Raw genomic sequence first — 11,336 nt, forward strand, 5'->3', positions numbered from 1 at the left:
GATCTTTGTATATTAATATTGTATCTTGCACTTTGCTAATCTTTTCATTTTTTATTTTTAATTTTTTAATGTTTATTTTTTGAGAGAGACAGACAGAGCGTGAGCGGGGGAGGAGCAGAGAGAGAGTGAGACACAGAATCTGAAGCAGGCTCCAGGCTCTGAGCTGTCAGCACAGAGCCAGATGTGGGGCTCGAACCCATGGACTATGAGATCATGACCTGAGCCGAAGTCGGACACTTTAACGGACTGAGTCACCCAGGCACCCCTAATCTTTTCATTATTTTTAATAGATTTTTCTTTGGTGGGTTCCTGAGGATTTTCTATATAAAAGATTATGTCATTTGCAAATAGAGATAGGTTTATTTCTTCCTTTCCATTCTTGGGTGTCTTTTATGTCCTTGTTATACAGTGGACAAGGAAGTGTCAAGAACAGAAAGTTCACCTTATTCATAATCTCAGAAGAAAAGTTCTCATTTTTTAAGTCTTTTAGTCATTAAGCATAATTTTAACTGAGCTTTTTGTTTTTGTTGTTTGCTTTTTTATAAATGGGCTTTACAAAGTGTAGGAAGTTCCTTCCTATTCTAGCTTGAGTTGTTTTGGCATACAAGGATATTGGGTTTTGTCATTTCTTTTTTTTTTTTTCTGAATGTGTTGCAATTACCATGTGGTATGTCCTTTTTTATTATGATATATTGAATTGATTAATTTTCATTAATTGAACAAATTTTACATTCCTGGGATAAGTCCCACTTGGATATGCTATTTAATGATTTTTAAATGCTTATTAATTTGATTTGTATTTGTTGAGAATTTCTGCATCTATATTTATAAGGGATATTGACAGGTAACTTTCATTTCTTGTAATGTCTTTACCTGATGTTGGCATCAGGGTAATATTGGTTTTACAGAATCCATTTGAAAATTGTTAATTCCTCCTTTTTTTTCTTTTAAGAAATTGTTTAAATCCTTATTAGAACTCACCAGTGAAGTAATCTGGTTATGGATAATTACTTAATTACAAATTAAATCTCTTTACATATTAAGTCCCAAACAGTTTTTATTGTTTCTTGAAATTTTTTAGTAGTTTTTTCTAGGGATTTATTTTGTCTGTTACCTAACATACCTAAAATTGTTGATGGTATTTCCTTATAATTCTTTTTATTTCTACAAGGTTAGTAGGACTATTCCCTCTCTCAGTTCTGATTTTAAAATTTCAGTCTTCTCTATTTTTTTCTTGTTTTGTCAACCTAATAGTATCCTAATTATGTTAGTTTCTTCAAAAAACCAACTTTTGTGTTTGGTAAATATCTTTATTGTTCTTCAATATTCATGTATTTCCATTCCTTACTGTTTTTCATCTTGCTTGTGATGTGTTTAGTGCGACATCCTTTTTCTAGTTTCTTTTGGTAGAAGATTAAAATTTTGATTTGATATCTCTATCTTCTTTTTACCGATATGGAGAAGCAAAAACATAGAAAAGCACATTCATTTTAAATGAAGTATAAGATCATTTATCTTTGAGTTAAAATTAGGATTTTAATGAATAGAAGTATACAAAAATAGAAATTTTCTCAAGTATTTTTAGATGACTAAAGTAATTTGAGACTGTGTGTACTACCCTTTGGATAACAGTTATGCCACGATAACTAAATAACCATTAAATTCACACAGACGGCAAATTAGACATTGCTTGTGTACCACGTCAGATCTCATTGTTCTCACCTTTGGTAAGACATTACTAAATGGTGTTTTTTCACCATTATCAGGGAGAGTCCTACTGGAGCACAAGGCAAAAGGAAAAATATTCTCCTATTTAGATACTTATCAAAATATTCTCCCTTATCTTGAACTAAATAGAAAAAGTTAATGTTCTACAATTAAGCACACACATACCCCATATATCAGGCCCCGCATTGCCAAATCTGCTTTGCATACCACTTTCAGTCCTCCTATACCTGGCCCAACAGGGGTCTGGATGAGATGACCACATTGGCTGGGACTGCCTGGCTCACTGCAAGGATCTGCTCCCTTTGCACAACTCAGGATCACAAAACTGACAAAGAGCTTGTCTTTTTTTCCATTTGAATATTTTGTCTGGGATTTTTGCATTAATTTTGATTTTTTGAAAAAGAATATTACATTAAAATGTTATTGTTAAAGTAATATTGTTTACCTTGACTGCTGAGTTTTTGGTGACCCCTTAAATTTAGCAATTGAGGCAAGAGCTGTCTTGTTAACCCTGATCCCATCCTTGCAGTATGTTCTTCTGCATCCAGTCACTGCTGAAGCAGCCATCACTGAAAGGGCCCCGAGAGATTGAGGTTAGCTCCACCAGACAGTACCTAAGTTCATTATTGTAAAGAGCCCTTCTTTTACCCAACTCTGAGCTTCATCTTCTATTACTAACACCCGAAACACTGCAGACCCACCAGGCACCAAAACATGTGCAATCCAGAAATACAGAGTAAATCTTTGACTAATAATCATTATTTTTTCTCCCTCCTCCACCACCCACTCTTCCGCCCTGGCAGATGTATCTGAAATGCAGTGTTTCACATAACCTCTTGCACACAATCATCTAAAATTAAACAGCACCCTTTTGGTAGAATAAATTTGTATTAGCTGTCTCTCCTTGTCCGCTTCATGCCTTTTTCCCTCTCATGATGGAGGTTGTATTTCCTTATAAAATAGTAACAGATAAGTCTTGGTGTCAGACTATTTTCTGAACACCATCTAAGACAAAGGAATAATCAAACAATGCTTGCTAAGAACACCGTATATTTTGGAAAAGTTTTTATTTATATTATTGTAGGAAATATTATCTTAAAAAATGTAATTTTAACCGTGCAAATATATTGCATTTCCTATCATTGAGAAGTTTTTTACCAATAGAAATGATGTCAAAAATTCTAATTTTGAAAATGTAAAGAGATTCCATTTTTTCCTCAAAACATAAACCCAACTCTTCACTAAGAATTTGCAGACAGTTTAAGAATATCTTGAAATTTAGTTGATGGCCTAAATATACTTTTTATGGATATTATTGTATAAAAGATTTCAAGATTATAGAAATGATTAAGGTACTGAATACATGAAAGATCTAATACAATTCTGGATACAGGAAAGGCTGTTATAAGTTAACACATGAAAAATAAATTTTATTTGACAATTGTCACTTTGATATATTGCTAAAATATTAATCAATTAACATCACAGTAGTACATTTCACAATAGTAGGCTATAAGATATAAACAGATAAATCTCAGCAATCACAAAATAATACTTAGAACTGAAGTGAAAAAGAAAAATAAAGACTAACAGGTGACAAATCATTCTTTAAACTCCTAAGAAGTATTATAAATTATGTGGCGGGTAATTCCCAGGAGCCAATGATTGAGAAGACAAAGAAATCCACCTGGTGTATATGTGAAAGAGATTTATTGACTAATTTTAGAACATGTGCCACAGGATCAGGGCTCTGCAGGAGATTTTTTTTATCTTCTTATCTTCTTATAACTTCTTGTTTTTGTGTCCCATTTACTGAAGTGTGTCATAGGTTTTATAATGTGTGGGCTAATTTTCATTTTAAAACGTTATTTACAAACTTTCAAAGAGATAGTTTTTGTTATTTCCTGCATGCTATTTCTGAGAATTATGAATGCCTAGTTTATATCTACTAACTTGAGAAATAGTGCTTTCAATGCTATGTAATATATCCATAAGAAGAGACTTGTTGCTAAAAAATTGGTAGAAATGGTTGTTTTTATTGCAGTCCATTAATCCCAGTGAGTTAATTAGGAAAGTCAAATAAGTTATAAAATTATATATTTAAAGGTAAAATATGCAAAAGGAAGGTCTAAAGGGATTAAAATGCTTATAAAAATAGAAACTTCAGAGGGAAGCTGAAGATGTGCTACTGTACCTGGGGACCTAGATTGTCTCACTATGATCTGGAGCCTAAGAAACAAGGTCTGGCCCTCACAGAGGGATATTACTGGGTATCAGAGGAATCAGAAGATATTTGGTGGTTGCCCATGTTCAGGGTTATAGAACTGGAGAGTTAAATATCTGAGAAGTCTTAAACACATAGTGTTTGAAGACATTTGCCATATCTGAAGCTATGTGGATAGAAAAAGTAAATAGCAAAACTGAAAAGCAGAGGATAATTCCTCCATGTTTTTCTTGGTAAGAAAATCAAACAATAACAAAAAGAATCTCTAGGTTTTCAGTTGAAACCCTGTTGGGCCATATCTTAAGATCTGGGGCAAATTAGAGGTGAATTTAATCTTCAAAAAAGCAACATGAGTCTCTAGTCAGATCAGCCTAATGGCTGATTGGACAAAGCTGACCAGCACTTCCCCCATTATCTGCCTATAATGGAAAGGGTAACTCTTACCTGATGAAAGATAATGTTGCCTGATTCCTGTACAGCTTTGCATTAATTATGCTCAGTATTAAATATAATGTGGTGTGCTAACAGGTGGAGACAAATAATAACTAGTAATAAAATAATAAATAAAAGAACACCTGGTATGCTTCAGATATGGAATACAGCAGACAAGGGTTTTAAATAACTAGGATTAATATGTTTAAGAAAATAGAGCATGAGACAAATAAAAATAAAACTGGAAATTAGGTTTCAAAAATGATAATATGTATATTTTAGGACTGAAAGTTACAATAGAAATTAAGCACTAAATTGGTAGGTTTCATAGTTCAGACACACACAAAAAATGGTGAAGTAGAATGCAGTTCAATAGAAATAACTCAAACTAAAAGACAAAATTAACTTGGAAAATGGAAAGGGCTTAAGAGGCATGTATGGCAGTCAAATTACATGTGTAATTGGAACTTCAAGAGAGTAGAGAATGGGCCAAAAAAGGGTATTTGAAGAGGTATGACTGATAGTTTAACAAAAAGTATGAAAGGCATGATCCTGTTGATTCAAATATCTAAGTGAGGTACAGACAGAATAAATGTAAAGAAACCCAAGTTAGGTATATCATCTTTGAATGTAGAAACTAGAAACAAAGAGAAAATATTAAAAAATATATATATTCATGGTCGGGGGGGCATTACTTTGAAAGGAGAAACAATGAGAGTAACCAATGGAAGCTAGAAAAAATGAAATAGTATCTGCCATCATGCCCAACACAAAACGAAAAACTGTTATCCTAAAGTCCTAAACCCAGTGAGAATATTCTCCAGAAATGAAATGAAATGAAATGAATTATTAAAACAGTGACTAAAAGAATATATCACACCTATAGCTGTGTTAGAAAATATTAAAGAGTTCTTTAGGGAGAAGGAGAATGATCCCAGAGGGAAACACAGAAATAAAGAACATAGCATGGTTAAAAATAGAAGAAATTTTTAAAAACTGACATTCTCTGGAAATACTAGCCAAAGAAGAACTAGGATAAGCCTTACAAACATCAGGCACTGCTTTTCAGGAAAGGAGCTTTATCAGAGATAAAGAGGGATATGAAAGGTATCAAAACACTAGGACAATGTCATATTTCTAAATTTTTATATAATAAATAATTTCCATTGGTAAGCACTATGTCTATCTAAAAAGCTGATAAAGTAGGCAGAAACAATTTTCAGTAAGGATTTAGAAATTCTGAATGGCATAATTAAGCTCAGCCTTACAAGGTATAGATATAAAAGCACCTGACAATGACAGAATTTACATTCTTTCGAATGCACATAAAACATTTATTGAAAGTGACCATCAAAGAATCTAGCCACAATAATTTTTAAAGAATTGGAATTATTTAGGGTATGTATCCTGACCTCAGTGGCTTTAAGTTAGAAATTAATGAATGATAACTAGATAATCCATCTGTGCCTGGAAATTAATTAAACTACTTGTAACTAATACAGGAGCTGAAGAAAAGAAATACAAAAGAAAATATCAAAAAATTAAATAATGAAAATGAAATATATGGAGTTCAACAAAATACACTCAAAGGGAATTGTAGAGCATTTAAATTACATATTTGAGAAGAAATTGGATAGTAATTATCTATGTTCATATTTTAAGCACATAGGAAAAAATGGCATATCAATCTCCCCAAGAAACAAAAATAGAAACATTATCAGAAGAAGGGCCATAGTTGATGAAAAAGTAAATATATAGTAAAGGAAATCAACAAAGATAAAAACTATGTAATGAAAATATTAGTATCATTCTAAAATAAAATAAATCTAGGGGTGCCTGGTGGCTCAGGCGATTAAACATCCAACTCTTGATTTCAGCTTATGTCATGATCTCACAGTTTGTGAGTTTAAGCCCCATGTCAGGCTCTGCATGTCAGCTTGGGATTCTCTCTCACCCTCATTCTCTGCCCCTCCCCTGCTCATGTACTCTCTCTCCCTCTCTCAAAATAAACATTAAAAAAATTAAAACAAAATAAATCTAGCTATTCTGATCACAGAAAATAAATATAGGAAACACACATTACTATTATCAGTAAAAAAAAATCACTACAGTTCTAAGATATTTTAATATTTTGAAAAAAATTAATTAGTTTAATTAGAAGACATAAAAACATTTCTCAATAATTGCAGCTTGGTATAAATCTGACAAAAAATAAACTCTGAATATTGCTATTAAAATATTTAACCATTTACAAAATATATTTCCACAAGGAAAATCTCAGATATGAATGACTTTAGCTGTGACCTTTCCAAACTTCACACAGAAATTATTGAAATTATATATAAATGAAACCATTATGGTTATATATGTAACAAATTTGTTTTCTTGAAAATCTGCTAATGTGAAAATTGACTTTTGGGAGAGGGGATAGAAGACATTTGAGGATAGTGTTGTGCATCAGCAATATTTAATTGATGGAAGAGTTCTTTGAACCCCTGAGGTTAGATGTGGAGGGATTTTAAGAGGGTGCCCTCCCTCCACAATCCTCCTCTCTTAGTTGGATAACCTCGTTCAGTTGCCTAGGTGTCACGATAAGATGGGTGTGAAGGTGGGTGGATGAAAATTGGAACGACGGTGGTGATCTGGCAAACAATGGTCAGACTTTTACAAAAACCCTTCCTTGCCTGGTCACCCTGGTTCAACTAATCATATGTGATTCATGAATAAGTGTTTACAAGAAATAAAAGCAAAAAAGGACATAATTTATTTTCAATGACAAAGTAGATTGGATTTCTCACAGCTCGCTCTCACCATCTATGTTTCCTAGCTCTGGCTTCTACAGGATTAAGTGGGGTTCACAGACCCTAGACCTTCCTGCAGCATCCAAAAAATTTAATGTTGAGAATCCTGTCAGGTTGATCTATTTCTGATATCATTTTCCCTTTCAGATCCTTTTTTGGCTTCTGGCCTTGGAGAGGTTTGAATGTCCTGACAGATAAATGAAGCAATTTCAGCATTTTTGAGTCTAGGCTTTTGATCAGTTCACAAAGGAGATAAAATGTCTTTCTGACAGAATATCACCATGAAAGGCAGGTTAGACAAAATCTTACAGAAAGGGACATAGGGATACTGAGAGCAGAAAGACAAACTATTTTCTTACACTTCACCAAAGACCAGTCCTGCATGCTAGGAGAAATATAAACCCAAAAGCTGGTCATTTAAATATTGGTTTTTATTTTCCTTTATGTGAGTATGTTAACTGTATGAGCTACCTAGACAGGTTGATCTAAAGGAAAAAAAAAAAAAAGGACAGAAGAATAGAGGATTAAACATAATATAAAAATCAAGTATTTTAGCGATAAAACCCAACAGTCATTCTTTTATCCCTTCTTCCATCCTGTCTGAGGATGTAAAGCCTCTGAAATGTTATTTTGCATGTATCAATATAGCTTTACCTTAAAAATGTTAATTGTTTTTTTTTCTACACTTATTAAGAAAAATAGGCATGTGAAATTTCATTGTCTTACACTTCTGATTGAAATTAGAACCATGCAGAGAATTAACTAATTTCTATAGAACTTACACACGATGAATGGAACTCATTCACTTATTCAAACTTATACCGAATATAGTATAATAGACAGTATTCCAGGCCATGGAGAGAAGCCAGCAAACAGAATATGACTCTTTATGCACTAGAGAGCTTATAGTAGAGGGGGATTTGTTGGTCAGGGATGGGTTGTACGTGAATAGTGGTAGCACTGGGAGAGTCTCTTTTTCCTTGACGACAAAGTTACCTGAGAAGTGAGGTGAGGGAATAAAAGAGTATGAGTTTTATTATCAAACAAAACTGTATTTTATCCCATTCTCTGCCATTAATTTTCTGTGTAAATATGGGGAAAGTTATTTGTCACCTACGAAAATATGTGATGATAATATCCACTATGTAGAATTGTAATGATTTTAGAAAACTTATGTGAAATTACTGACATGGAGTTAGCACCAATAAAGACAAGTCATTAGTCACTAATTTCAGTATTTCTGCAGCTGGGTATCAATGATATCAAACCTTGAGCACCCTCTATCTTTTATACAATGATCCTTGAGGAAAATGCTAAGTTATTTATATCTTTTATATAAAAAACACTGCCATTATTCCCAAATTTCTTGGGCTATCACTATTAGAGAATCAGAAATACAAGTTTTAGGAGTGCCTGAGTGGGTCGGTTGGTTGAACATCTGACTCTTGATTTTAGCTCAGGTCATGATCCCAGGGTCTTGGGGTCAAGCCCTGCATCAGGCTCTGCACTGAGTGCGGAGCCTGCTTGATTCTCTCTCTCTCTCTCTCTCTCTCTCTCTCTCTCTCTCTCTCTTCTGCCCCTCTCACCCCCTGGCTCACTCTCTCTAAAATAAAACTTTAAAAAATAAAAAGAAATATAACCTTTAAAGTTATCAAGGTATCTTAACATTTTATTTTACTTTTTGTCTTACATTTTCATGCATAGACAATGAAAAGCAGTCAAATTTCTTAATAATAGAGAATAAAATACAAGTGTCCATGACTTACACTCTCCTGTATGGATTATAACCAGTAGAAAACATTATATTTGGTATGGAATAGAATACATCTATGTGAATAGGGTATAGCTACATTGTGGGGATTATATTTATGATATGAACTTAATGAGTTTTATATTCTAATTATTTTAATTGACTAGTTATTCTCATTTTATAGTTTGATTTAAATTTCCAACACAGATGAAGTAGATTGTGATTTCTATTTCATTTTTGAACAATGAATGCCAAAATTCTATTAATCCATATACTAAATAAACTGTATTACTTTGGACTTACACAGCTTGGGACAAAATATTACACAAACTTGACTTGATTGTTAATCTCTGTCCTGCTGAGTATTAAGATCATGAAGTTGTACTTTGCTTGATGAGAGTCTTTGACTAAAAAGAAACAGCATGGCTTTTCCTATCAAACACAGATGTATTAGTTTATTATTGCTGCTGTAACAAATTACCATCAACTGTGAGTCTTCAAGCAACACAAATTTATTATCTTACAGTTAGAATCCCCAAACCAACATGTTTGCAGGGCTTTGTTCCTTCTGGAGGCTCTAGGGAAGAACCTGTTTCTTGGCCTTTTCCTGAATTTCTTGGGTCATGAGTTCTTCCTCTATCTTCAGAGGCAGCAGTATAACATCTTCACACACCCCTGCCTCAACCTCTTTTTCCTTTATTACATCTCCTTCTATAATTCTAACTTTTCTGCCTCCCTCTTGCAAAGACCCTTGTACTTATGTTTTGTCCCCAAGATGATCCAAAATAATTTTTAATGTAATAATATTTGCAAAGTCTCTTTTGCCATGTAAAGTAATAATGTTAATTCTGGGGATTCAGGCATGGGCATCTCTGGGGGAGGGGGACATTTTTCTGTCTACCACATCGGGAGACAAGGAGTGGGGCTGTGATGTGGCCTTCCTGAAATGGTTCCAGGGCATAGTTCCCCAATTCACCTGGAACAGTCCTGGGACTTGAACAACCACTACAGGGAAGTTTTCCAAGATTGATGTGTTACTGTGGCAAATAAAACATGGTATTGAAGGAACATATCTAACACTGTATTATTTTATTTTATTTTATTTTTATTTTTTTTTAAATTTTTTTTAACGTTTATTTATTTTTGAGACAGAGAGAGACAGAGCATGAATGGGGGAGGGTCAGAGAGAGGGAGACACAGAATTGAAACAGGCTCCGGGCTCTGAGCTGTCAGCACAGGGGCCCGATGCGGGGCTCGAACTCACGGACCGCGAGATCGTGACCTGAGCCGAAGTCGGCGCTCAACCGACTGAGCCACCCAGGCGCCCCTAACACTGTATTATTTTAGAGTAATCTTAAATATTACTTTCATCTAATTCTGAAAAAAAAGTCTTAGTACCATGAATTTTCTCAGTTTTTGAAAAAAAAAGGTAGTTGCTTAATATTTCTTTCAAAAGATCATTCTGATATTAATAGGATTTTAATAGAGAACACATTCTGTCCACAAATGTTTCTCCTTTGTGGTTTTGTAAATCCCTTTCCTGTGAATATCTAATACTCTTCCTGTGAATATCTAATATTAAACAAAATGAAAAGAACTTTAGATTACCAAGCTAGAAATGTTATGTGTACAACCATGGAATAACGATGAATCTGCTGATTACAAAACTTTAAGGAATTTATTTTTTGATTCAGCATGAAGGAAGTGGTAGGAAATAAAGCTAGAAATTTAAAATGAAGTTAGTTAACCCACTGGAATTTAGGTTGTGATTCCATGCCGCAATGGTAAAGCAATATGACAGATTTCATTTGGGATTTATATTGCTGCCTTATATACTTATATATTTTTTAAATATGTCTTTTAAAAAAAAGGAGGGTTGGAAAAACATGTCTGTGATCAGAGAGAACACTTGATAATAAGAGGAAGTGGGGCAGAAGATTAGTCTGAGGGTAAAGTAGTGCAGAAAGTGAGACAATTGGAAATGGTTCTTTGTTTGTTTGTTTGTTTTGAGAGAGAGAGAGCACACACCAGCAGGGGAAGGGCAGAGAGAAAATCCCAAGCTGCCTCTGCACTCTTAGAGAGGAGCTATCTCACAAACCATGAGATCGTGACCTGAGCTGAAATCAAGTCGGACCCTTAACCAACTGAGCCACACACGCACTCCTACAGCGGTTCTTTATAGAGAGATTTGCAACCACCAAGTGTTACGTCTCCAGTTTGTGGAACAATGTTATCTTCAGCTAGCACTTCATTATTTTGGCAATTTGGCTATCACTGTGACTATGATGTAGGCTTCTACATCACTATAAGCTAGCTCATCAGCTAAGTTACAACCCAGACTGTCATCCTCAATATCACTTTATGCATTAAGTCTCTTATAGCATTAAAACTTAATGCTACC

Source organism: Panthera leo, chromosome B1, assembly GCF_018350215.1.
Source record: "Panthera leo isolate Ple1 chromosome B1, P.leo_Ple1_pat1.1, whole genome shotgun sequence".
NCBI classification, from domain to species: Eukaryota; Metazoa; Chordata; class Mammalia; order Carnivora; family Felidae; genus Panthera; species Panthera leo.